The 25854-nt window shown below is 44.6% G+C and overlaps 1 long non-coding RNA gene across 1 annotated transcript in view; it reads left to right on the top strand.

Annotated features, from left to right (window-relative positions):
* LOC112556612 overlaps nt 1-25854 on the top strand; it is a 148026-nt gene that overhangs the window by 114224 nt on the left and 7948 nt on the right. The window contains exon 5 of the long non-coding RNA XR_003097787.1: nt 12609-12773. This is a non-coding gene — a long non-coding RNA (uncharacterized LOC112556612). The remainder of the gene's footprint in view (nt 1-12608; nt 12774-25854) is intronic.

Raw genomic sequence — 25854 nt, 5'->3', positions numbered from 1 at the left:
CAGAAAGCCAGCCGCTCCTTGCGGCTATGGCTGGTCGGTGGTGCCAGATCCTTCGTCCCCAGCCACCGACCCTCCACCCCCGGCACGGCAGTCCGGCCTGGAGTGGTGATAGCGACAGCAGCAGCCGCAGCAACAGCAACAGCAGGAGCACAACGCACTAGTGTCGTGGCGGCAGTCGAAGAGATGAGGGGTGTAGGGTGGTGGTGAGGGAAAGAGAGAGGCCTGCCATGTGTTAGTCCAGCTTGAGGGTTCGCCTTTTTCTCCACCCCACAAACACTCACACACACGCACCCTCCCTTAACTACCCTCCCTCCGTCTGTCTCGCAAATTTTCCTGCTTTTCCTTTCCTCCCTTCCTCACCCATGTGGTGCTTCTGGCGATACCTCCGCGGCGACTGGGTGGCACCGACGTTAGTGTATTTGCACGCATGTGTTCCATCCGGGGTTTGCTGTCGGTAGATGGCGCTGTGACTGGCGGTGTTTATTCTCGCGACAAGTTTGGCTGCATGAAGCCGTGGGACCAGTCAAGGGTTGGTGGCCAAGCGATCGACTGACTGACTACCCCTCGGACAGGCCAAGAGCGATCGAGGTACAGTGGCTAGTGTATGACGTCAGAGGTGTGGTCACGCAGGAGTGGTTCTGAGAGTGTAACCGTCGACACGTCTGGTCAGGGAGGTGATTCGCACCTGAGAAAGTTTTGGATGTACGGTTAGCTTCTGGGTGATCACCGATGTCAAAGTGTTCCTGGATGTCAGTGACCAGTGCAGCGTGACTGGGTGGGTAGGTGAGACCTGTGACGTCACAGCACACAACTGGTCGACTTGTCATCACGGCGGGTTCTCGGATACACGACCGGTAAGACGAGCTATAATTAGATACACGAGTGAATGAGGTGCAGATGATTAGGCCATGATTACGACTTAAACTTATTCTTTAACTGGTTTTCCACAAACAGGGTAGTACCCGGGGTAGCTGAACTAATACCTGTAACCTGCCGTTATTTTTTTAATTTATTTGCAGCTTCATTCCGATACTATAGCTAGATTAACAAGATTTCTGTTCACGGATTCTCTTGGGGGTGGGTTTAGTGGTAAACGGGACCTTTGTTCGAAAGGTGGAGTAGGGAGAGACCATTGTGTTCAGGTTTTTATTTTTTCTTTCTTCTTTTGTTGCATTCTCGTGATAGTAAGACAACATGATCTCGCATGTCATGAGTAAACCCTCGCATAGCAAGAATTTTTTTTTCGTAAGAACATTATCTGGTATATCGGGTAAAACCCTTGTGTTGCGAGGAGTTCTGCCACTCTTATCATCATCGTCAGCAAACACTGTCTCGTGTGTCAGGTGAACGTTGGTGTCGCGAGCGGCGAAGACCGTCAGCATGAGAAACGTTCGCGTTCACTTTCCCATCGACCCTCGCGAGCTCGAGACTTGCAGAGTGCGAGATGTTTACGACCCTCAGACTTGAAGACAAGTGTTGGATACAGCAGACAGAGATGGGACGAGGCCGGCAAACACACACAGTGCAAGTTTGTCCTCCCTTCAGGGGTGGGATTGAGTGGGGTAGATTGCCATCAGTCTTGACGCCTCCGAGCATCTGTGTAAATCTGTTTTATATTTACATGATTGTATTTAACTGGAGGAAAAAACCGTATTTTCTGTCCTTTTTTAACATTAAAAAACCCAAAGATCTTCTCCTTTTTTGACAGTTAAAAACAAAATTTCTTTTTCCTGCTTCCAGAGATTTACAACAGATGCTAGATAGTCGGGCCAATGAATTATTAGGCAGTTAGAAGGTTACAATAGAATAATCTTTTTCGATGTTTGCTGCTTGTGTAGGAATAAATTATTTCCTATTCTTACGAATGAATAAGCTTTTCCTATTTCAGATGCTGGTAATGGAATATATTTTATTGATGTCCAATGCATGTATTGGAATTAACATTTTTCGATGTCGGATGCTTATAATGGAAAGATCTTTCGTGATGGCATGAACGTTTGGATGTTGGATGCACACAGTGAACTTTCCACATCAGCTCTTTTTTAGCTGTGAACATTACAAACATATTGCTGTAGTGGTAGGCAATACAGGAAAGGGAATGGCGCACTTCCAGTCGCCTGTTGCCATTCAGTTTGCTCCAAAGACCGACTTGCCTAAGTGCTGTGAGGCTACCTGTGACCTGTGACCTTTCATTGTCGGGAATGGTGCTTCTAGAACTCTCCAGGTCCCAGACCTCAGAGCAGAACCTTGTTATGGCATCTTTATTTTCACTTCTTCTGCTGCTTGTACAGACCGAGAGCTAGAGGAAGGAATTTTTCTTTTGTTTTTTTAAGCTGTTGTACACTCTTTGTCCCTTCACGTCTACAGCATTAAAGGGCAACACGAGCGAAAATCGTTGTAAATAGAGGACAAAGTAGCACAAAAAAATATCACGGTGGTATTCTATGACGAGGAAGCACACGAAATTTTGATTATATTAATGTTTTTATCTTAACCTGGATGAGTGACAGGAAGTGACTAATGGATAGTGTTTCTAAAAAAACGTGTCGTCCCCACACCGTACTCAAGAATTTGCTCAAAACATTTCAAAAGCGATAATTTTTTTTCTGCTTTCAGACTGGAATACTAATGTTTGAATACATATCTTGAAAATTAGCGTAATTATGTACTGATATTTTGGGAATCATTATTTTAACCTGAACTTAACCCGATCACAAAAAAAAAAAAAATTGCCCTCATGTTGCCCTTTAAAGACCCGGATGAGGTCTATCACTTAAGAGGTAGTAATGAATATTCACTGCCGAATATCATCTGTGTAAATGTGTGTGAGTTAAAACGTGCGTTTTCTTTGTTAGTTTTTCGTTTCGAGAGGCTCTACGACTCACATTTAAAAAAAAACAACAGAAAAGCCATGGCGCGCGCGACATTGACCACCAGAGGTCTGTCTCAGCTTCATTTTCTCTCGGCTGCCCTCATTTTTCAGCCAGAGCGATGCAGTGATCCCCCTTTGATAGGTAGGTCGGGAGGTGGCGACGTTTCATTGGCCGCTGCTGGGGCCCACAGAGCCCTCACGATGCTGTCGTGATCCAGGGGAGTTAATCACTCGGGGCTCTTGCAGTCTCGTTCGATTTAGCGGGAAATAAGCTGTGGGCAAGATGCTGGCAGAGGCGCTTGTCGCTGTCTTGTACAGGCACTGCCATTTTTTTCTCCACTTCTGATGAGTTTGAAAAAAATACTTCTGCGTCTTATTTCTGTTAACTTATTTTTTAAACTTTTGCATTTTTCATCATCATCATCCTCATCCTCATCATCATCATCCCTGTTCATCAAGCGTCAATAATCAGAAAGAACAGCGAGGCACATTGTTGAAAATCTGCTAAACTGATTTGCCTTCGCGGGCCGACAACTGGCGCCAGGGGAGGTGACGCTGCGAGGACAAGGGACAGTAACAGGATTTGGAAACTATTAATCAGGGGGAGCCTCCCGTGGCCGCATATGACTTTCATTTGCGCCGAGTGTTATTGTTACTTGATTTCCTCCCACGTCCTCCATATGGTCGCCGATGGAGCCGATAGAGGGCGCTGTGACGCCCGTCAGTGCTGCTGACGCCGGCCAAGCGATTATGGCGGGTGGCTAACGAGCGAGAATGGGAAACCGCCAACCGTGGACCTCTGTGACCGCAATAACGGCGGGTGGCATGCATTTCGCAATGGGTGTCCTGGCCGTGGCTTGGCATTACCCGGACAGCGTGCAACCGATACGACATCTCCATATGGCACTCGGCTGAGCGGAGCTGCTCGCTCTTGTTTACCCCTCCTCCCGACTTCTTCACTCTCCCCTTCTCGCTGTACAGTCCTGACCGCTAATGGATGAAAGCATAATGGAGCGATCTAGTGTTTGATACATTTCGTCGAGTTTGTTTATTTTTTTTTATTCGTTTCTGCTTTCATTTGTTTGTGAGCTTTGATTTGTTGTTGCTTGTTATTTGTTTTGTTTTGTTTTGTTTTTTGTTTTGCTTTTCGTTTTTCTTTGTTTTGTGTTTGTGTTTTTGATTGTTTTGTTTTTGTTTTGCTTTTTTGTTTGTTTTGTGTTTTTGTTTGTTTTGTTTTTTGTTTTGCTTTTAGTTTTTGTTTGTTTTGTGTTTGTGTTTTTGGTTGTTTTGTTTTTTGTTTTGCTTTTTGTTTGTTTTGTGTTTTTGTTTGTTTTTTGTTTTTGTTTGTTTTGTTTTTTTATTTTGCTTTTTGTTTGTGTTTATTTGTTGTTTGGTTTTGTTTTTTGTTTTTTTTTTGGGGGGGGAGGGATATTTATTTATTGACTTGCTGGCTTTAAAAGAAATTCAGTGGTTATAAAACCAGCACCGTAATCACACGTAATAAGTAATCCCACTATACTGTAAGACTTACAAGTAATGACACACTGTAACTGTAAGCCTGGTGTCGCCATAGTGTAATGTTTACAGGCGGGGACAGGATTACACCATTGATCGACTGGCTCCTCAGCATCCCGCCCAGCCAGCAGCTACCTTGGTAAGAACTGTCCCTGACCACGGCGCATCTCCTGTACACTCAGTATAGTTACATTGATTTTTTTTTTTTTCTTTCGTCCTCACATCATGTCACCGCTGGCGGTACTGTGTAGTATTGACTGGCTGGCTGGATGGCTGGATGGCTTTTGCGACTGAGCTCCGAAGAGCGGGCTAAAGCTGCGACTCGCGTTGTCTCCCCTTCTCCCACGCCGTCTAGACCGATGACGAATGCCCGGATGTATAGGTACTTCGACTGTAGCTCATAGATTCCTTTACTCCACCTCCCTCTCCTGTTCTTCCGACCTAACGGTGAGAGGACCTACATGGCTTTCGTAAAGTGGAAAGAGAAGCTGCTGAATAGGTAGAGGACATATAGAAGCAAACTTTTTGTTAATTTGCTTTTTGTTTTGTTTTGTTTTTTTTGTTTTTTTTTTTTTTTTTTTCATGGCAATGATGGTGGAAGGCTCAGAGTCATATGTGTTTACTTGTTCGAAGTAAAGAACTTTTTCTGCTGAAAGGAGTAACTGAGCTCATTATTGGATCATTTACATTGTCGTGTTATCCTCTTGTTTGACACTTCATGCCTCCCCTCCACACACTCACATCCATATTAGAAGTGTGAATGCGTGCATGCTTATATTATGCAGTTTCTAAGTAAGTGTTGTTGGCTGTAGTTTTGCGTTCACAAGTCTTTGTGAGGCGAGGAAGGAGAAGTACACACTTCAGATGCGCACACATGTTGACCAGAAAGTGTCACGAGGAACTTAGCTAAAACAAAAACACAATTACTACACAGTCCATGTTTTTTTAACACAAACAGCTTTCCTCATTGTCTAGCCCACCCCCTGGCTAACCCACACCAGCTTTACGGATTGTTTGAAGTGAAGGAACCAGAAAAATGAAAGGTCAGTCGGAGCACCCCTTGCAGTTTATCGACGTCGATTGTTTTTAGACTATTCTTCTTTGTTTTGCTTCCCTGTATCGATTCCACACACTCGTGCCTCGTTCCTGCTTCCTAGTGAGCAGGACTGTCTCACCATCTCCAATACAAGGATGATGGGCTGTCCTGGGTTCAAATCTCGCATGTGGCATACTATTCTTTACTTTTTTTAAAAACAAGTATTTACACCAGGAGTAGTCAACAAGGTGCCCAGAGAAACACCCCTGCCACTCCGGGTTTGTTTTTACTTCTTAGTATCCATGTCCCTAGAAAGCTTCTGTTCCAGACCTATCCCTAGACAGTAAAGTTACTTCATGATGATGATGATGATGATGATGATGATGATGATGATTAACTCTAGGGGTAAAGTTACTTCCGCGTCAAGACTACCGCCCCAGTTGTTTCCCTGCACACATCGGGAAGCTTACCTCCCTCACCTGTCCAGTGGAGACTAAATGAAGTCGTGATGACGTGTTAGCGTGTGGCTGTGAATGCACGTGCAAGGTCTTAAGGTCTCGCACCGCCACGCAGGACATGCACGTGGCGCGAAGACCGCAATGGCGTTGTGTATGCGTGTGACAATCACGGCTTCCACAGGGCGGCGCGCGCACTGTCACCAGCTTCGTTTCGTGATCAATACCGTTTAGGCAGGAAGGCAAGCGAGGCACTAGCTAGGCGCATGCGCCAACCTTCCCCTTCCCTCTTCCCCCTCTCATCCCTTCCCCCATCCTCCCTTCCCCTCTCCTCGTCCTAACCAAGGCAGTGCGCGTGCAGCGCTCAGGACCTCCACTTGGCTACAGTTGCCTGCCGTCCTCCAGTCCTTCGTCAATCGATGTCCACACGGAGGCCGGAGACACGAGTCTCACCAGTTGAAGCCTGTGTGGATTTTTTTCTAAAATATTGTTTTTGTGCTAGCGGAACCTTACACTGTAGCTGCAATCATGGTCTGTGAGGTGTGGATAGTGGATGGTTGAGGAGGACCTGTGTGTGACAAGGTAACACCGAAGGGAGTCTTTCAGGTAAGACACATGTGTAATAATTTTTTTTTATTTATTTAGTTGCCTGGGAGAGACTCACAAAACAACAGCAGTTGTAACTCTTGACGGACGCGAGGGTTTAATCGTTCTGATGGCGGTGGGAGTCGGTTGTTGTGGTTTTTCTTGTCTGTTGTTGTTAGTCCCTCCACAACCTCTAGTCACAGGTAAAGCTGTGCAGGTAGGATGATGACACACCATCATGGACCGAGTGTTGTGTACTAAGGTCGGTACACAAACATCGACTGTGTGATACAGTTTACGACACGTGTCACTGTGCGGGGCGGCGACGATAATAACGGTTCCACGAGGTCGAGCAAAGCGGACCACTTGGAAACCATAGAAACAGATGGACAGCAGCTCCACGCGCACGCAATGGAGTGATGTCGCGTCTAGCGTGTGCAACTGTCGACCTGCGCACAAGCAACTTCCGCTTTCTCTGCTTCTCTAAACGGAAGCGAAATTTCTTTACATCAACGACTCTCATTGCTGTGGTACATCTGTTTATATTAATAGAGAGGAATCGGACAGATTTTTGTAAATTTGTATATTCTTGAATAGTTGTTTATTCTTTATATTTTTAATCAACCACTAGCGTTTATATTTAATTATTGGCTTCACTCTAATCCTATAATCTGGATTAACCCTGTAATCTGTCTTTCACAAAGAGAGTATCTCAGTCCAGCACATGCGCGTCGTATGTAATCTGTTTCCGTTTCCGGTTTGTGGAACTGGTTTGTCACCGCTACCTTGCCGGCCAGAGTGACCAAACGTTGCTGTCAGGTTCCCTCGTGTATCGCTCAGTTCCTCGCGTCAGGCAGGAACGCGCCAAGCACCAGACTTGGATAATCTCCCCTAACGCCTAGCCGCCGCGATAGCGATCGCTAGAGGGCGTTGGCGGCGTGTGGCGCCAGTTGGCTGGAGGAGCTCGTTTAACTTAATTCTTCCCCAAAGGCGCTGGGCTGCGAGGCATAACGACTGAAAATCTAGCTACGAGAGCACCCGAAGCTTCTTTTGAATTTGAATTTTTCTTTTTTAAAGATGGTTACCGAAGACGAGACGGTTAGAGAAATACACGGGGAGACGATTGCGCGGATAATCAGCGCGAAGAAAACGAGCTTTTTGTGGAGTTTACGGTCGATGCAAGATGACTGAGAAGCTTTTCTTGAAGAGCGTGGCAGGCGTATATTCCCTCCTCCCCCCATTTTTTTAAAAAGAAAATAATTGAGGGTAGAATTTTCCAGACATTGCGTAACTGTTGTCTCACCTTTGATGAAGTCGAACGGGAAATAAGAACTCGGCTTTCTTGGAAAGAGGGAGTAGAAGAGGGATCTTTTATCAGCGCAACAGCAGGAGACGATGATGATGGTGAACGATAATACTGATGATAACAATGACGCACGAACCTAATGATTCTAACTTTATGTATCCTCCCTCATCTCCAGTCTCACACAGACACGTACACACAATTTTTTCTTTTCTCCATTAATTTTTTTTTCTCTCTCTCCCTCCTTCTTTGTCGAGTGCTGTGCTGTTAGTCTCATTACCTCCCGTGTTATTTGTCAGACATTATGGTGTGTTGCAATATCGCTTAATCCTTTCTGGAATGTTTTAATATCTTGCTTTTCGTGCTACATCGCCTGCTATAACCTTTTCTGATTGCTGCTGATTTAGTGGTAATTTGAAGATTTTATGCTTGTCGCCCTCTTATGTTGCTCGGCTCTGAACTCAAACGAAAAAAGGATAAAATTTCGAGATAATATGAACAAAGAAGGAAGTTGGTTGATAATCTTTGCGACGACGCGTTGTGGGCTCAGGTTGTCGCAGTTTTAATGATGTCCGGTGGGAGGTTACATTGTGGATGTCATGAGGGTGGTTATGATGGTGGTCATGAGGTGGTCATGAGGGTGGTTGTCTGCTTTCTCGGGGAGAGCCAACGGTCAGTGGAGACTCCACCCTGCTTGTGTTCATCGACCAGTGTTTCTGTTTACAGTAAACTCTGTGGGTGTCGGTTGGACTGACGACAGAGAAATTAATAGCTAAACACACCCACACGTCTACCAGACTGATTTTTTTTTCTAGAAATGACTATGCTTAGCTCGGACAAAATTTCATTAGGAAAATATTAGATGGCTACACGTGAGCATATTCGGGTATACCAGATACGTCTTTTGGGGAGGTGGGTAAGGTTAGTGCAAGATATTATTATGTAAGCATTACTATTGTACAATCTAGACTCAATCATTGGGAGAGAATGGACAATATTCTACAAGATATTGTGTTAATAGTACTACTGTACTTATATACATACACCTTGTTCGTGAGAGAACTGCATTTATTATTTAGGCGTAGTCATATATTTTCGTCTTAACATAAAGAAAGGCACAAATAATGGACATAGCCCCTGGTCACAGAAAGGAAACAGTAAACAGAATCATAAGCCTCGTCAGCCATGCAAGTAAAGTGATGCTGAAAGTAACACAGAGCTGCATCAGCACCACCGTGGAGGAACTGCTGTCAGATGAACAAGCAAAACTCACACTCGAGCAGGTCTTCAACTGTCGCATCCTGATAGAGAGACATCTCTAACATCTATCACAACTTCATCGACTTTAAAAAGGCTTTAAAAGGAGATCATCGCTGCTGGGGTCAAAGGTGAACTGGCTTACCAACGTGAAGGAGTGGACTTGTCCCGGGCAGCACGTGCTCACCATCGCTCAACACAAGACTGAGTGGTGCGCCTTGTCAGCTGCAGCCTCCATCCATTTGCTTCTCTCCAGCGACCGATGCCAGTCGAGGGGCAGATGAATGAACGTGCTTTCATGACGTCATGTCTATGATTTCTAGTTCGAGAACACACCGAGATTAGTTGCTCAGAAGGCGCGCGCTGGTACGAACTCACGCACGCGCGAGATTTCGCGAGAACACACACGGGACACAGAGAGAAAGAAAGAGAGTACACTAACCTTCTAAGGAATATCGAATGTACTTAGCTGCCTGTGGAATGTAAGTTTGAGGCCAAGTCAATAAAATCCTGTTCACACGGGTCAAAGGTCGAGCTGCCAGCGCGTCAGATGGGGCGGAGTGCAAGGACGGCTACTGTCTCGCACATCTGTTGCCGTTTGAAACGATTCCACTCGACAAATCCATCCTTGATGGTCGTGGAGAAGGACTAGGTTGACTCGGTTTGCCTTACCTCATGTTGTTAAGTAAGACGGTATTTGCTCGCCGCGTGTTCGATTTTTCAAACAGTTCATCGAGCAGGCAACATGTAGAGTGATGACACTGGATCCTTCACGGTCACGTGGTCTTTCTGTCTCCAGTGTGTGCATGCGCATGCGTGATAAATGTCATTAGTATCATTACATGTTCGCAGACATCGAGGATAGTGGAATCTTCTGGAAAATCTTTTTCTCTTTCTGAAGTTTTTCGTTTTCTTGGTTTCAAATTTACTGGGTACAGACTGCTGCTATGGAAACGAAACAGGATTTGGCTAAGTAATATTAACCATTTACTGCAGTACTAATTAATTTTAACAGTTGACTGCTGTTCTGATTAACAGTAACAGTTGACTGTTATAATAATAAGAGTTTACTGTCAGGCCAATCAATAATCAGTTGATTTGCTCGCCCCCACCACCACCACCACCACCACCACCACCACCACTGGGATTAGTGTATCATTATTGTTTTCCTACCTGGGAAGAGGTAAACGAATATTTAAGTTTTTATACTGCTTTTCTCGGTCAGTATTTTTTTAACCGAGTTTTCCGGTCAGTTTAAGTATTCGTATCGCATAATGTTTAAGACATTTTTCTCGGGTTGTAGTTATGAAACGAGGGGTAAAATCGAGAATTCTTTAAAAAAAAGTCTTATCTCCAAAATGATGAAGCAGTGTCCAGACCCGCTGACATGGCTTCGTGTTTCTGTACCTCAGGGCACCTTTACCACTACTTTGTAATCACGGATTCAGGGGTTAAACAGCATCGGCGGGGTCTGGACACCGCTTGACAAATTAGGAAACAAGACGCCTGTCCTTCTTAGTTCCCCATCTTGCCCCAGGGCAACGATTTACCCCTCGCTTCATGATGCCGCCCAGCAGTTAACTTACTCGGTTTGCTGAAAACACAATGAAACAGTTTAAGTTTCCAAGACGGTTACTCAAAAGAAAAAAAAAAAAAAGAAAAATGGCATGATTGAGTGATGAAGTGGTAAATTGGGTGTGGGCTGTTAGATGTTTTGTAGTCACGTGGCCCAGAGACACACCGCTCTCTTTCCCTACTTTCCTCCCACATCGTGAATAAATTGTATGGCTGTCAATCGCAGCTTGGCGAGCAGTAGAAAAAAAATGTTTGTTTGTTGAAAGGAGAGAGGGAGGGAAAGAAGATTGACTGATACAATAGCTGAGCAGTAGAAAAAAATGTTTGCTGAAAGGAGAGAGGGAGGGAAAGAAGATTGATTGATACAAGAGCTTAGCTCCCACAGCATTGTCTCCTGAAAGTCATTATTCATCAGTTAAACAACGTAGCTGAACTGCTGTAGACATAATCTTATTATTAATAAAACCAGTTAAAATCGACTTCCATATAGATATGTTAGTTGAGAGACCTTTTTTTCTTCTTCTTCCTTTCTCTCGCCATAATCTCGAAACTAAACCTCTTTCCCCAGAAACCACATACGTGTGTAACGTGTGCGTCTGTTTACCTCTTTATATTGTACATAACCCTCCAACTCTCTCAAGCCACGCCCGCGTACTTCCGTTTTAACCGGGGTGGAGGCTAGCTCCGACCTCAAAACGTGGAACAGGCATGGACGTGCTGACCTCGGCTTACAATCACCGGCAGGTGAAGGACACAGGCATTCTTTTCCTCTGTTTCCCCCAAACCCAGATGACTCTTTTCTACTCCTCTCCTTCCATCCCCACCCAGACACACTCGGAACACTAGGTTTTGATTGGAAAAAGGTCAAAGGTCGGTGCCGATCATGATTCTATTGAGACCGCGCTGTCCGTCGACGGTGGCGCATTAACTAGCATCAGGCATCAGTAAGGTAGACGAAACGCACGCGCACACACACACATAAACAAAAACTATCATTCTTTCATAAAAAAATATATGCGAGTGGCATCATTCCTGTGATATAACCGCGAGAGTTTGTCAAGAAAGAAATGTCGGAATGTGGACAGTCCGGGGCGAGTTGGCTGCTTGACCCACTGAAGCATGCTGGGACGGGCATTGTTGCGGCTTGTGGAACTCGTACACTCTTTTTTTTTCTGTTACCATGGAGACAAAGGATTGTTAATGCTGTTTTGTTTGGTTTTGTTTTTTTCTTTCTTGTCCTCTCAGCTGTATGTGCTGATATGCACCATAAGAACCACACTTAGACATTCACCAACTTTCCCCCATAGTCACGACGCGAAGGGAACGTTCCCTCATGGTTACCTAAGGAGGGAACCCTTGCCAAGTCCTGCAACTGGAAACAGGTGTGAACCTGGGTGTTTGGGTCTTCATACGACCCATGGCTGACTTGAGGGTGGTTTGCTCGTGTAGATATTAAGCGAGGGTGTTGGAACCTCACGGGTCATAGGCCGCTGGGTTTTTTTTTTCAGATTCACATGTATTTTGTGATGAATGTTTGCACGGACTGTCACACACACACCCGTTAATATTTGTGCCTATGCTGGCTTTTTTAAAAAGTCAAATTTATTTGTCAATAATGGTTTAGTTGCTTGTTTACCGAACGCCACCTTCCGAGCTTGTCTCAGTGCTTGTGTGTGAGTGTGCTTATATATAATTATATATATGATTGGTTTGTTTATTTAACTGATTGATTTATTTAACTGATTAATTTGTTTATTTAACTGATTGATTTGTTTATTTAACTGCCTTTTTTCCACATAAGAGGTTTAACATCTCAACGCGATAATTTCATTAGTCTACAATAAAAATTCCGTGTTGCTCCCACGTGAGTGTGTGAAGGGTTAATAAAAGAGAGACTGATAAAACGAGGAGTCAAATAAAATTCTATTTTAAAACTTCTTTTCTTTTCGAAGTCCTCGTACACGCTGCACAGTTTCTCTAAGACCCTGCTCTGTTGTTTATTTATTTCAGATTGAAGACAGAGCCGTTAAGGTGACGCACACGTGACGTTACATTCGCAGCTTCAGCGACAGCGGTGCACCGCGTGTCAGAGAAAGGGTTAAGTGCTGAGACTGCGGCAGACCTCTCCTCCAAACCACCCGAGTGCCAAGTCCCACACACGCCAGGATAAGAAAGGTTAGTTCATTCACCTTTTCTCTGACCTCCTGCATCCATTTTGACATGCGCTGTGTCTGGAAAGCCCAAAATACGAGCGCCGAGGTCTGGAGGAATTTGTGTTCACCTCAGCACTGTGGCTGTTAGTGTGTTTGTTTATTGTTTGCTTCACTCACTTAAAGACAGTTGGAGCGTGCTGCATGCGCGAACGAGAACGAGAGCGCGCGAGGTTAGCTGGCTTGCCAACGTTCTGTCTGTTCCTGTGGGAACTTCAACAACCGGGTGGCTACAAAGTCCTTTCAGCCATAAAACGAGAAACGGGTAAAGAAGCTGGACTTTTATTTTTATTATTCATCAATGACCATCAAAGTTTGAGACGTTGGTTCACCTGGCGATAATGGCAATGATAATTATGATTTTTGTTTATTATAGTTGATAGTTACAATGTAAGAGCAGGAAGTGGGGCAAGGAGGACCTTGTAGCCAACCTGTCCATCTTCATCTCATTGTAAGCAACCCAGAGAAAGGTTTTCGCATCAGGAAGACAGATAAAAGCAGAGAGACGATGGACTGAGCATAGAAATAGAGTCACAGATGAACCCACAGACAGGAAGATGGCGCCAATGCATTCTGTGAGGCCATAAATGTGATAAATTACTCCGTAAATATCTCGGTGGTGTGAAGACTTGTGCCCGCAGGCATACTACAACGACCATTTTTATAATAAAAGCGTTACTTTATTTTGACTTCAGAAGAATTGTCTCCCTTCTCGAGGGCGTTGAGGGAGGGGAAAGGGGAGTTGGGGGTTAATAGAGCTAAAAGGGTTAGGCCTTCGTCTAGACTGCTGCTTCGGGGGTTAGCCCATCAGAAGTTACATGTGATTATGGTTATGTCAGAAAAGGGAGATGTCACTGAGCGCTGCAACTGCTTGGTTGGGTTTTGTTTTAAATGGCACAAGAGGCCATTTTGTTAACACACTTGCTTACAGTATTTTTTTACCCCTGTAAGAATTCACTAGAGAAATTGTATGCATTTGGACTTTTTGTTGGGATTGCCACTCACAGGGAACTGGTTTCTTGAAAGTCTGTCCTCCGACCCACCCACACACACACACAACCACAAAAAGCAAACAACAAAATAAATTATACGGGGTCAAAATTTCGGAGGAATGGCTTTGTCTCTTCATTGGATGAAGAGAGCTCATCTTGTCCACACACTGTTTTGTAATGCCGACAAAGACTTTTATAAAGTATCAAAAATCTCTTCCTGCACGCTAGCCTGATAACAGGACAGCAATACTTGCACATTTTTATTCCCATGATGCAATACAAATTTGACTCCAAACTTCCCCCCATTTTTTTTTCTTTCGCTTTCTCCAAAATTATCAGAGGCTTCGATCGACAATGTTTCAGTCTGCCTGCACGCAGAAAGATGCAAGAATCGGTGCTCACCCTCCTCTCCTCCTCCTCTCCCACGCACACACGCATCCTCGTGCCGACCGCCACCATTTTTGCTGGCGGTGCCGGGTGGGTCGGGGTGCGATGGCTTGCCCAGATCTCGCCGTCGCGTGGTTGCTGCAGTTTGTTCGCCAGTCGAAGCAAATTAGTTCGGATTTACTACGACTCTCAACAGCTGTGTTTCTTTGTCGTCGGCGATAAACATCATCATCATATGAAAGATCATCGGAGCCGCCTGCCGCGCTTGTCGCAGCCGTTGTAAACCGCGCTGGTGTCGAGACTACGCGGCAGTGAGTGAGTGATGGAGTTATTTTCAGACTCTGTCTGAGGGCGATAAAAAAATAAGCTTAGTGTACTGGACAAGCCTTTTTCCCTTTGTTGACTTTTCTAGTAGGAAACGGAAGTTTGCGTCGGGTATCTCGGTCACTGTCGTCATACGAGATGCCAAACGAGCTTTCAGCGAGATGAAGTGGATCTGTCCGAGATCATTGTTGAGATGGCTTTTTTTTAAAGTCATTCCAGGTTTTTTTTTTTACCAATAAGCTGCAATAATAAATATTAGAGACACTATGTTTCAATATGAGCTATTTAATATTTTGCTTGTCATTCTGGTTTGATGAACAGGAAGGAGCAAAGGTATTTTTTATTTAATAATGTTATTTTTAAATATTTCGCCTGTATGGGAGACTAGACATGCATATGTGACAGACTCAAGTAAGGTAGATAAAGGTATTGGGGTGTGGGTATACCAGCAGGTGGTAGGAGAGCAGAACGGGTGGTTGTTGTTTTTAGGGTAAGGGAGGTGATGGGTAGATTGAAGCGGGGCTGCAAGAAAAGTAGCTGAAGACAGACTTCAGAAAAAGCCTTTCCGTTTTGTGGATCCCTTGGGCTGCCTGGAGTTTGCTTAGTGCCAGTTGACGGCTCTTCACCAATTTCGCTTCAAGCGCATGCGCATATTTGTCCACGTCTTCAACGCCAGAGCATGGCGCACGTCCGGCCGACTCACCATTAAGCTGCCTTTGCGACCAGAAAAGTGGAATTCTCAACGATGAAGCTGGGTAATGGCCACGTGGTGGTGGTGGTGGTGGTGGTGGGGAGTTAGAAGATGGTGGCGAGGCTACAAGTGTCTCAGCGTTTACGGGAAGTGGTCTGGCGGCGAATTTAAAAGGCGAAGCCTTATCTTAAAACTCTTGATGCATGTTCATTGGCAGAATACGCTTACCACCTTTTGCGACCACCACCACCACCACCGCCGCCAAAACGGACCCTACCACCGCCACTACCATCACAACCACCACCGCGTTGTGTAGAGGGCGCTCTTGTCACAAGCAGTCGACGAAAGGCTGGAAAGGAATGGTGGAGAAAACGCTCTAATGCTTTTCCATTTCGGCCCCTTGGCGAAGGGCAAGGCAGTCTGGCCCTTAATGGAGCACTTGGCGGATGAGAGAAGCGGCCACAAGACAGAAGCGAAACGTGTTTACGATTTTCTTTACGGACCCCGTAACAAGCCTGGATGCCCGCGGAAGAAGACAAGATTGGCTGATGAAGGATTCTGGGCATTGAAAGGAAGTGGAAGAAGAATGGACAGGGCATCCCTGCAGTCCCTGATGCCATTTGCCCGTTAATAAAATAGGCTTGAGGTTTGATGTATCCGCACACACGTAGACTGGGTTTCCTCCCTTGCATCCCCCCTCTCTCTGGTATTTACTTCTCTCTCTCTCACACACACACACGTATGCTACATTTTTTTTGGATAATTGAAACATCCAATATTCTGCTGTAATAAGTTCCAGTAGGATTCCGTTCCCCCTGTCCCTCATCCAACCCCTTTAACGACGGGAACTGTCTTGAAAGAAGTGGATATCTAAATTACTTATGGCGACTGTTCCTCCACAGTCCCACAAACCGCTGCGAGCAGTGCACATGCGCAGTGATGCAGGTTGAAGGCGCGTGCACCTTTGCTATCGTAAAAAGAAGTCGTGCCAGACCCTTGATTCCATTACAACAGCTGAAATTACACGCCCCTGTTGATGGGGTGTTTTTTTCGGTTTTCTTGCATTTTATTATTATAGTATTTGTGTCTGCTATTAGCTTTTTGTGTTTGGTAGTTATATATCTATAATAATTTTACTCCATAGAGAGAAGCTTGTAGAAAGATTGAAGGAGGGAGAGAGGGAAGGTTGCAGACACGCCTCAGCGGGTTAAGGTACATATGTTTTCATCTATTGCGTCGTGAAAAAGCATCCTGGGTGTTAATTAAAGTTATTCTAGTTTTTTTCTTATTCTTTCTTCTGTAGAGACATCACTATAGTAAGAGTTTTAAAGGTCTCGACGCACTAGGAGAAAGAAGATAAGATTACGCAGAGGTGACTAGGTCAGAATGAATATTGTCTATAGAAAAAAAAATTAGAGATAACAATAAGCTCAGTTGTTCGAGGTACCTTTGGATTTAGCAAAGAGCGTACTTTCTCGAACCAACACTAGCCGCAGCGCTTGCTCTCACACATACGTTTACGCTCTTGGCGAGGGCTAGGCATTCCTCTGTATTCTGACTCTGAGCGAATTGAATATCGAATTTATACATGCAATGGACGTAAGTCAAGTATAGAGCACATGATGTGATGTTGCGGAAAATGATGATGATTATTAGTCTTCTTCTGTGAAGATGTGCGGGTTTGAGACTGTTGGGATACTCGTTTTCAAAACAAGCCACAACTGCTATGGTTACCTCACTAACTCTCAGCCGGGCTCCATTTCTGTAAAGATAATGTCTCACGAGAGCGCTCGATAGAAGTTTGTGAGTAAGAGGGGCCTGATCTTAAAAACTAAGGTTAGCCTCCTTGATTTGCCAGGAAGGCGCATTCTATCGAGCCTGTGGGCTGTGCTGATCTGTTAATTACTGTATCATAGTTTTAAGGTACACCACTGTACAGCAATCATATCGCCAACAATTGAGGCACTATACGGTTGAAAGTAGTTTATACATTTTTCATTTAACACGATGATGGATGCAGATGTGGCGAAGGTAAGAGGTTCTTGATAATGAAAAAGAATACACAGTCGGTGTTTATACTCGCTGCGGCTGAGTGTGAACACATCTGCTTCCTGTGAATTGGGCCCTTTGAAGGGATGATTTCTTCTTTTTGATACTTTTCACTTTTTTCTTTCTTTCGCTTCAATTTTTTTTTTTCTTTTTACGTTGCTTTTATTCTTATTTGTACCTTTTCTTCTTACATCTTTATTTTCCTCCTTTTTCTGTTTTTATTTTTCTTCATACTCTTCTTACAAGTATTTAGTACCCGGAACAAGGCCGGGTTATTATGTGGGCTTACAAGGATTTGTTATTCTTCTTACTTTTATTCTTACTCTTACACTTCTTACTTTTCTGAAGTTTCCTTTTTTCATTTTCTATCCACTTCTTAGTCTTCGTACACATTTTTTAAAATTCTTTTTACTCGTGTCTTTTTCATTGTCGTCGTGTTGGTCATCCTTGTTTCGTATGGGTGGTCCGGGAGTGCAACGGTTAGTGGTTGTCACGAAATCAGTAAGGAGTGAAGGTCCTGGGTTCAGATCTCGTCTCAGGCACGCCGTTCTTCTCTGCGATATGACATTTGTTCACAGGACCTGTTGCTTTGCCATTATACAGTTTTAGTTGCTGGCACGGTGTAAAACACCAAGATCCCTCTCTCCACTCCCGCCAACTCATCGTGGTTGTCTCGCTTAAAAACAATCTTTGAATTTATTCTTTTGTATTTCATCTCATTTATTGTTTACCAAACATAACGTTTAGCATTATAACACACACCTGGGGCTTGTCACACTTGATATCTGAAGGCAAGTCATCATGAGATGAAATCCTTATTAAAAAAAAATTCTTCTTGACCTTTGCAGGTATTTTGAGAATAAGTAATCTGTAACAAGAGGTCTAACAGATGTGAGGCTAACTAGCTAGCTTCACTGTGGAAAAGAAAACAAATAAAACAAACAATTAGATAATGAAGAGAATAAAAAATACACGAAAAATTAAATTTAAAATAGAAAAAAGGATCTGATGCCCAAAACTTAATCAACTTTGTGATTTGGCGAAAACTTGAAAGGCGCTTATCAGGGTGGCTGAGTCCAAACCACCCAGATGTAGAAGTTTTTGTTGTGAAATGATTTTATGTGTTTGAAGGTGTGAAGAACTTACACAGGTCACATTAGTTTGAAGAATAAGTGAAGATGGAGGAATAAGAGAAGACCCTCCCTGGACAAGTCTGGTGCACAAGAACATTGGCGAAAGTCGCTTAATATTTTTAAAATCAGGGTCTGCTACACGTGGTTTCTAAACATAGTCCCACCCTGCTGAAGGTTACGTCTTCTGTTTGAGCACCCTCAGCACCCTCAGCACCCTCCTGCAACTGTAAATAACGGGGATCTATTAACACATCTTCTTGGCAGAGATCGAGGGTCAGTCTGGTGCTCCTGTGATCTCCGGCACCAGTTCCTGGGGACGCGTGTCTTAATCATTACCAGCGAAATTATCAACAACAAGTAGCAACAGTTGCATGTGCAGCGCTGGCGCCTGATGGAGCAACCAGACTCTCCACGGCATGGAAACCGCTTGGCGAGATCATCGGACTCTCGGTCCTGGGCGAGAAGAAAAATAAATTTTTAGTCAGTTTTTTCGTAATTACCTAGGACATGCCCGGGGGGGGCTTAAAGCTCCCTGCTTCTGTAGAGGTGGCGGCCGTTAAACGGAGCCCGGTCAAACAGTCCCGAGAGTGCATACATCATGTGCAGTCTGCAAAGGATGGAATTTTGACATGCAAGGGCTTGAGGGAGGGTTCAGGCTGTGGCATCACAATGTTGCAGGTTTTCGCCCCCCTGTGCCGTGGTTTGGGTTCATCGGTCGTTTTTGTTGCAGAGAAAGCAGGAGAATAGAATGTAATTTCGCTTATTTCTCCACATATATGCACCTACATATCTTGCACCTACATACACATTATTTCTCTTTCCCGCTAGCTCTCTCTCTCTCTCACTTTTGTACACTGAAACATTAACTAGAAACTAGACATTGCCCACACATTTCAGAGTCGCCGTCGATGCCATACAATGGCTGGCTTTCTCATTCCTCAGTCCAGATGCTGACGGAGAGACCGAGAAGAACGACAGTTGCCACTTTCAGGTATTTATTCTCTGTCTGTTCTGTATTAGATCACGGAGGATGAAGGTGTTGCAGCCTCCTGCGCCATGCTAAGAGAAAAGACAATACAAGATTGTCGGTCACGAGTTCGGTGACAGTTGCACGTGCAGGTCGGGGAGTGTAGAGGTCGGAGGGAAGAGGAAGTGGGCTCCAAGGCCAGAGTGACATGAGATGTCTGCGATGTGTGGCGAGACCCAACTTCTGTCATGGACACGAGTTTTGTGGTCTGAGAGTTGGAAGCGCCATTTTGAGTGGCTTCTGTGATAGCTTTGTGGCTTGGATCCGTTGTCAGAAGGTCAGATAGAAAAGCAGAATGATGCTCGATCCAGCACCATGGTGTGTAGATGTTGTCTCGGACCGTGTCCTTTTTTATAAGTTCAGACGGAGAGTGATCAGGCATTGGAGAGTGGATCTTGGAGAAGGAATAAATGGCGTCTTCCCCCCAACTATTATCACAAAACTGGGGCTGGAGTTAAGGAAGATGTAACTAGCTGCCTCACATAGAAACCACCGCAAGAAACCATTATCTCCCTGGTCTGTGAATATGTCCTGCTCTACCATTCACAGATAGTAGTGTTTCTCCTCTGCTCAAATGTAGCAGTGCTTTGTAGCTCTGGAGGAATTCACGACCTCCCATAACTGCTAGCCTGCATCGCAAGAGCCATTAAAATTCTCTCTGACACCGTGTACCGAAAGTCGGAAACCTCGCAGTGAATGGAGGTGTTTGAGAGAATAGATCAGGATTCAGGGGTGGTGTCTAAAGGGGTGTAGGTCTACAACTGTTCTGTCGTGTCTCAGGAGTTGACTGTATGGTCCGAACACGACAACGAGTGTTTTATGAGCCTAGCGCGCGACTTGAGGCAGCACGTGACGTCGAGGATGTACATGTACGTGTAGTATGTATGTTCTCGGTGCGCCTGTGCCTCTGTGTGCTTGCGGTGCCTGTTGTTTGTCTCTCGCTGACAGGGTTGCGCACAGCCAAAGGTGAGAGAAAAAGATAGCCTGCAAAACAAAACATGTGCCTGCCCTAATTTTGGGGGCAAGATCTAGGTCAACCTTCCCACAGCCCCCAGCGAGAAGTCGGTCAGAGTTCATTAACTCGGTGCATACTTTTCGAAGACAGCAGGGTACTGACTGAGTACTGACTGACTGTTAAATCCACCCCGCGTCCCCCGCCCCCCCTTTTTTAACCCCCGACTCCCCCACCCCTCCTTTCCCTCACTCCCTTCTCTCACCTTCACGCTGTCGTCGAGGACACGAGGCGTGACGGTTGGTTGTTGTGCGGGAGGGTCATCAGTCTCGCATCCATTTTAGCGAAACACGATCACTTTGTCCTCCGTGAGAGCCAGCGAAGATGAAGTGTTTCACCACCCTGCCATCACATTTGTAATACAGTCACTATCTCTCGACTGTCTGTCTATCCAAAAGCTTTTCGATGCACTGTCCGATGCAACACGGGGGTTAAGTAACCCCTGTCGCCGTATAATCTGACGGTAAAGCGAGGTTTGTTTTTATATACATTAGCCTGCAAAGTGCTCCATGATAATATGGCGTCAGTCCCTGTCAGAGCCTGGGGAGGGGAAGCTTGGCATCATGCAGGAGAGGGGGGAGGGAGCGAATAGCCTAGAAGAGCTATGACAACGATGCTCAAACCCGAAGCCGTTCACACTAGTGGGTTCGACACCCGCATGCCGCACGTGTCTCCCTCTTCTCCATTAAGGTTGAAAATTTTAAAACTACAATTATCTTCTTTTCCTTTCTGTGTTTGATGCTCGATGATCTAAAGATCTGTTCCAGGTTATTCCAGGGTTCATGCACGACTGTTCACGTTCCAGGAGTTTTCCAGTCCCTGTTTAGTTGTAGGAGTGGGTGTGGGTCTAACAGTTTCTAAATTATGCATCGCGTAAATTAATAATTCGTTCAGAATATTTCATTCCAATTCTTTCTGCATCCGATGTTAAATGTGATATCGCAGTAAAGAGAAACCATATTAATAAAATATATTTTCACTCATTCTGCAGACTGATTTATGCAAAATGCATTCTCTCCGTCTGCATTTTGTTTTTCCTCGCACACGCTCTCCTGTCGTTCTTTCTCTCTCATTTCTCTTTCTCCCCTCACCCCTTTTTTCTAAAACATATTTAAAAGCAGCAGATATGAAATGTTACACAATTCCTTCTCTTTCAAAAAAAAATAATTTAACAGCGTGCTTTTACTTCAAATGGAGTAAACAAGCTTGTTTCCCCTCCCTCAAACACCACCACACACACACCAACACAAATATGCACATTTTAAATACTAACCAGTGATGGTAAAGAAACACGAGCTTGCAGAATTTAATATTATTATACCGCCTGGCTGACATCCAACAGCAGTATCCATTTTATTTTCTCTCAGTGTGTTTGTGTGTGTGCTTGCGCCTTTGTGTAAAGATAAGTATCTCATGCTCTATTTATTTGGCACCTTGCCTCCTTTCACTTTTCTTGAGAGAGGAAAGGACGAAGAGAGAGAGAGAAAGAATACAGGGAGTGACGGAAAGAAATCCTTTTTTGGAGGGGTGGAGTCGAGGAAGGATGGAGCGTGTAGCATCTGTGTGGCGGATAATGTTTCAGCACGATTAGTCGACGTGTGCTAGCAGACGACAGAGCTTGTTCATCCGGGCTCCCGTTACATCCTCGGCTCACAACCGCGCGTACCAAGGAGCTTACTGATGCACAATAAGCAAGATTGACTTTGTTGTTTAACCGTCGTGGCCCCTTCTGTCGGATGTACTTATCTTTTTCCCCCGACCCAGTCACCCACTAACCTTGTGTACCTGTGTGCATGCGCATGCGTTCGTGTGCGTGTATGCGCGCGCTTGTGTGTTAGTAGAAGATGAGACAAATTGAAATACAGTTTAGATGTTTTTATGTACATATGTATCTCAAGATACAGGAGGTAAGGAGGAGTTTGGTAGAACGTGGGACATGTCGGGGTTTGGTGCCGGAGGAAGGTTGGCCGTTGGAAGCGACTGATGCATGCAGTACCTGCCGATGGAAGAATAAATTTCACACTGCGTGCAATAGCTTCCAGACCTCGGCAGGTTTTTTTTCCCGGCATTCCTGTGAAGGAGGCTGCACTCTGGTGTTTGCATGCCTCCTGGTCCAGCGTTCCTGCTAAGGAACGTGCAAGGCACCGCGTTACACGACTCGTTCCTGCTTGCGGACAGAGTCACGTGGTGACTGAACCTCGGGATGGTAACGGACAGGTAGCGTCTACTTTTTTTCAATTAACTCGTCTCATTTGTTTATCTCTTTTGTTTATTCTTTTGTCTTCCGTGATGGTAGACACAATTCAGGGGCTTCATTTCCCGCTAAGCGTCAGCATTAGAGGAATATTGCAATAGATCACGTGAAAAAACCGCCATGTCACGTAGAGAATTCGTCTGCGCTTGTGTCTAAAAATACACTTTTCTTCTCCTGTTTTTTTAATCATTATTCTCACTGCTATCGTCTCATAAGACGTCTCTGATTTATTCCTCTTTTGACTGATCGCTCCATTTGTGTTGCCAAGATAATGGAACATTTAGTTCTTTGGTTACGTAACAAGAAAACGTTACTATATTGGTAACGTAACAGCCTGCTGTTGTTATTGTTTTTACAGGATTTTTTCCTCCCTACATCGAAAACAAGCAGCCATGATCATTCTCTCTTTTTTATCCCCTCTTAGCTGGAAAAATAGTGACTGGTTGTTCATCGCCTACGCGATAAAGGGGAATTATCACAACGTATGCCTCTCGTCACTAACCAGCGAAGGGAGATAAGCAGGGTGAGGAAATGAGCAGGCGAATTTAGCAATTCGAGTGAGGGTGAGGTAGGGAGGAGTTGATGGAGAGCAGGAGGGAGGAGAGATAGCAGCCGAGGAGTCACGTGGCTGTCTGTGGTCAGCCTGCGTCTGGTCAGTGCATCCGTCTGCTGCAAGGCGGGACAACTCTTACGGCGTCTGTCCGTCGCAGCGAGTGATCCCCCGTTTGACCTCCTTCCACGCAACCAATAGACCCGCTAGCTGAATCCTGCATTAAAAGAGAAGACTAGACAGCGAGAGAAAGAGAGGGTTTAATAAAGGAGGTTTGCAATGAACAATGGAGGCTCTGAGTCCGTTAGCAGCATCCGCCTCCCGCAAACGCCACTTCACCAGCTCACCACCACACCATCAACCGTCCCTCCTCCACCCACTTAAACCCTTTAGAAGATGTATTTCCATAAAACGATTAACGAAGCTGGGAGTTTCATATTTCACAACTATGAAAGATTTATTGAAAAACAACAGCTGTCTCCTTTTCCCGCATCCCGCGTCCATTTCTTTCCGCTCCTCATTTTTACAAAATACTTTCTTTACTTTTTTTTCTTTTTTGCTCACTCATTAAGCTCACTGCCCAGTGGATAAATGGACCGTGTAACGGATGATAATGATGATGTGTAGTAATAGTATTACATCGAGCTGATGATGGTAGTTCGGTGGACAAAGCGCGGTGTTCCATCTTTCTTTCTAGACTACAATGTCCTTTCCTTGTCAGTGGTAACAAAGGAGGATGTTCATGACAGATTAAAACTCAACCCCAAGAAACAGTCCTTCGTTCATTAGTCAAAACTCGTACTTAGTATACAAAGAGCTCTTGTTGAACGCCTGTCTAGCTGTTTGAACGCCTGCCTGTCTCTCACGCGCTTTAAACAAACTCTTATCAAACGCGTCCCAGGCCAAGTTCTCACGATTCTCGCGCAAGCGCACTTGACACAGTGGAAAAAAAAAAAACAAACACATACACACATTTTTAAAAAGTGGAAAAAACAGCCGCAGATCTTCACTCCATAAAATAAGATCCAAGAGTGAAAGAGATGAGTGACAAGAAGAGTAAAATCACGTGCTCCACAACTATGCGCCAAGACGGAGGGAACACTTCATTTATCAAAGAAGGTTATTTTTTTTTCATTTTCCTACTTTTTAGAAACTTTATGGCAGAGTGCATGTTGGGTTAATGGGTCGGGACGAGGCTATACCCGAGAGTAAAGTGTGGAAAATTGTTAACATGATGGTGTTTGTCCAGCTGGAACATTTGACTTTCTTTCATTATAGTTTTTCCCTCCTTTCTTGCGTTTTGCTAAAAAGGGAGGAGGGATAGATTGTTTTTTCTGTATCTGATTATTTAGAGGTAGCTGCAAACTGTAGGGAATTGAGGACTGGTATTTCAAAGATAGTTTTGGTACTGATTCCTTGGTTGTAGGTTTGGCGTTTCTCAGGCTCGCAAGATAACATGAACTGTCGCCATTGGAAGTTCCCTCAGCTTAGGTGCTACGAGGTGGTTCCTGGTGGTGATGAAGATGTTGAAGAGTTAAGTGATTGTGGGTTTGTGTGGTGTAGCCCCTTCACATACAACCGTGAATCCGTGCATATCGAGTGTCACTGAGAGTTTGTTGTCATCATGGGACGCCCCGGTTGAGTTGTCTTCTTGCCCGAGTCGTTAGCGACATACCAGTGGCATCGTCCTTCTGTAGACACAGGAGGACTGTGAGATTGCTGCTATGCATCTTATTAACACCTGCATTCGTTCTTCGTTTCTTGCCAAAGTGTCGCGTTTTGTCTGTCCTCTCATTTGTATCAATCTTCCGGGCAGTAATTCTGATACATGGCTGCAACTCTTTCGTGGAAAAACACCCGTCGTTTGTTACTTTTCTATGTGGTGTTTTTTTCCCTCCACAACTTTTATTTCCTTCTTTCTTTTTAACCTTCCTTACTGCTCCCCTTCTTCAGCTTCCCATCCTGCCTTAATACAAGTATAAAGAACTTGTAAAGAGCAACATATAACCGAGAAATGGATAACTCTTCACATCAAAAGTCCATGGCTCACCCTGTTGCCCTGTTGTAGTCCTTAGGCTGGGTTGTGTACATCTAAACATATAAAACTGAATCGTTGTGGCTGTCTATACTCCACGTATAATGTAAAGAGCAACAGATTTGATATAAAAACTGCAGGGGACTTGAGATATAAAAAGTAAGTTAAGTGGAGATTTCTAAACATGATGGGAGTGTCATAAAAATTCTGGCAACACAAATAGCGATAATGGTTAAATATAACAGGTCTGTCATTAATGGCAGTATAAAATGTTTTAAAGGGTTTATTCTGTGAATTAAGATGAATTCCCTTTTTTCCCTTCTTTCGTCTCCTTTATTCTTTCTTTTTTCCTCTCTCTTCTTGAAGATAAACTCTCGAGAACGAGATTTTTTCCTAATATTTTCTTTATCTTAAAAAATATAAATTACCCATCTGCCATTAGGTTGCATGCTTGCCGCTACTCTTTGCTTAGAAAGAAAACTGTGGATGCACTCTATGCGCAACTGGTGTTGTAGGTGGCGCTGGCAGCTGCTGACCTTAGCTGTGGCTGCACGAGACTGCACGAGACTTCACGAGACTAGCGCCACTCACA

Source organism: Pomacea canaliculata, linkage group LG2 (genome assembly GCF_003073045.1).
Source record: "Pomacea canaliculata isolate SZHN2017 linkage group LG2, ASM307304v1, whole genome shotgun sequence".
Lineage (NCBI taxonomy): Eukaryota > Metazoa > Mollusca > Gastropoda > Architaenioglossa > Ampullariidae > Pomacea > Pomacea canaliculata.
Note: the sequence above shows the minus strand (reverse complement) of the source record. Positions and strands in the feature narration are given on the sequence as shown.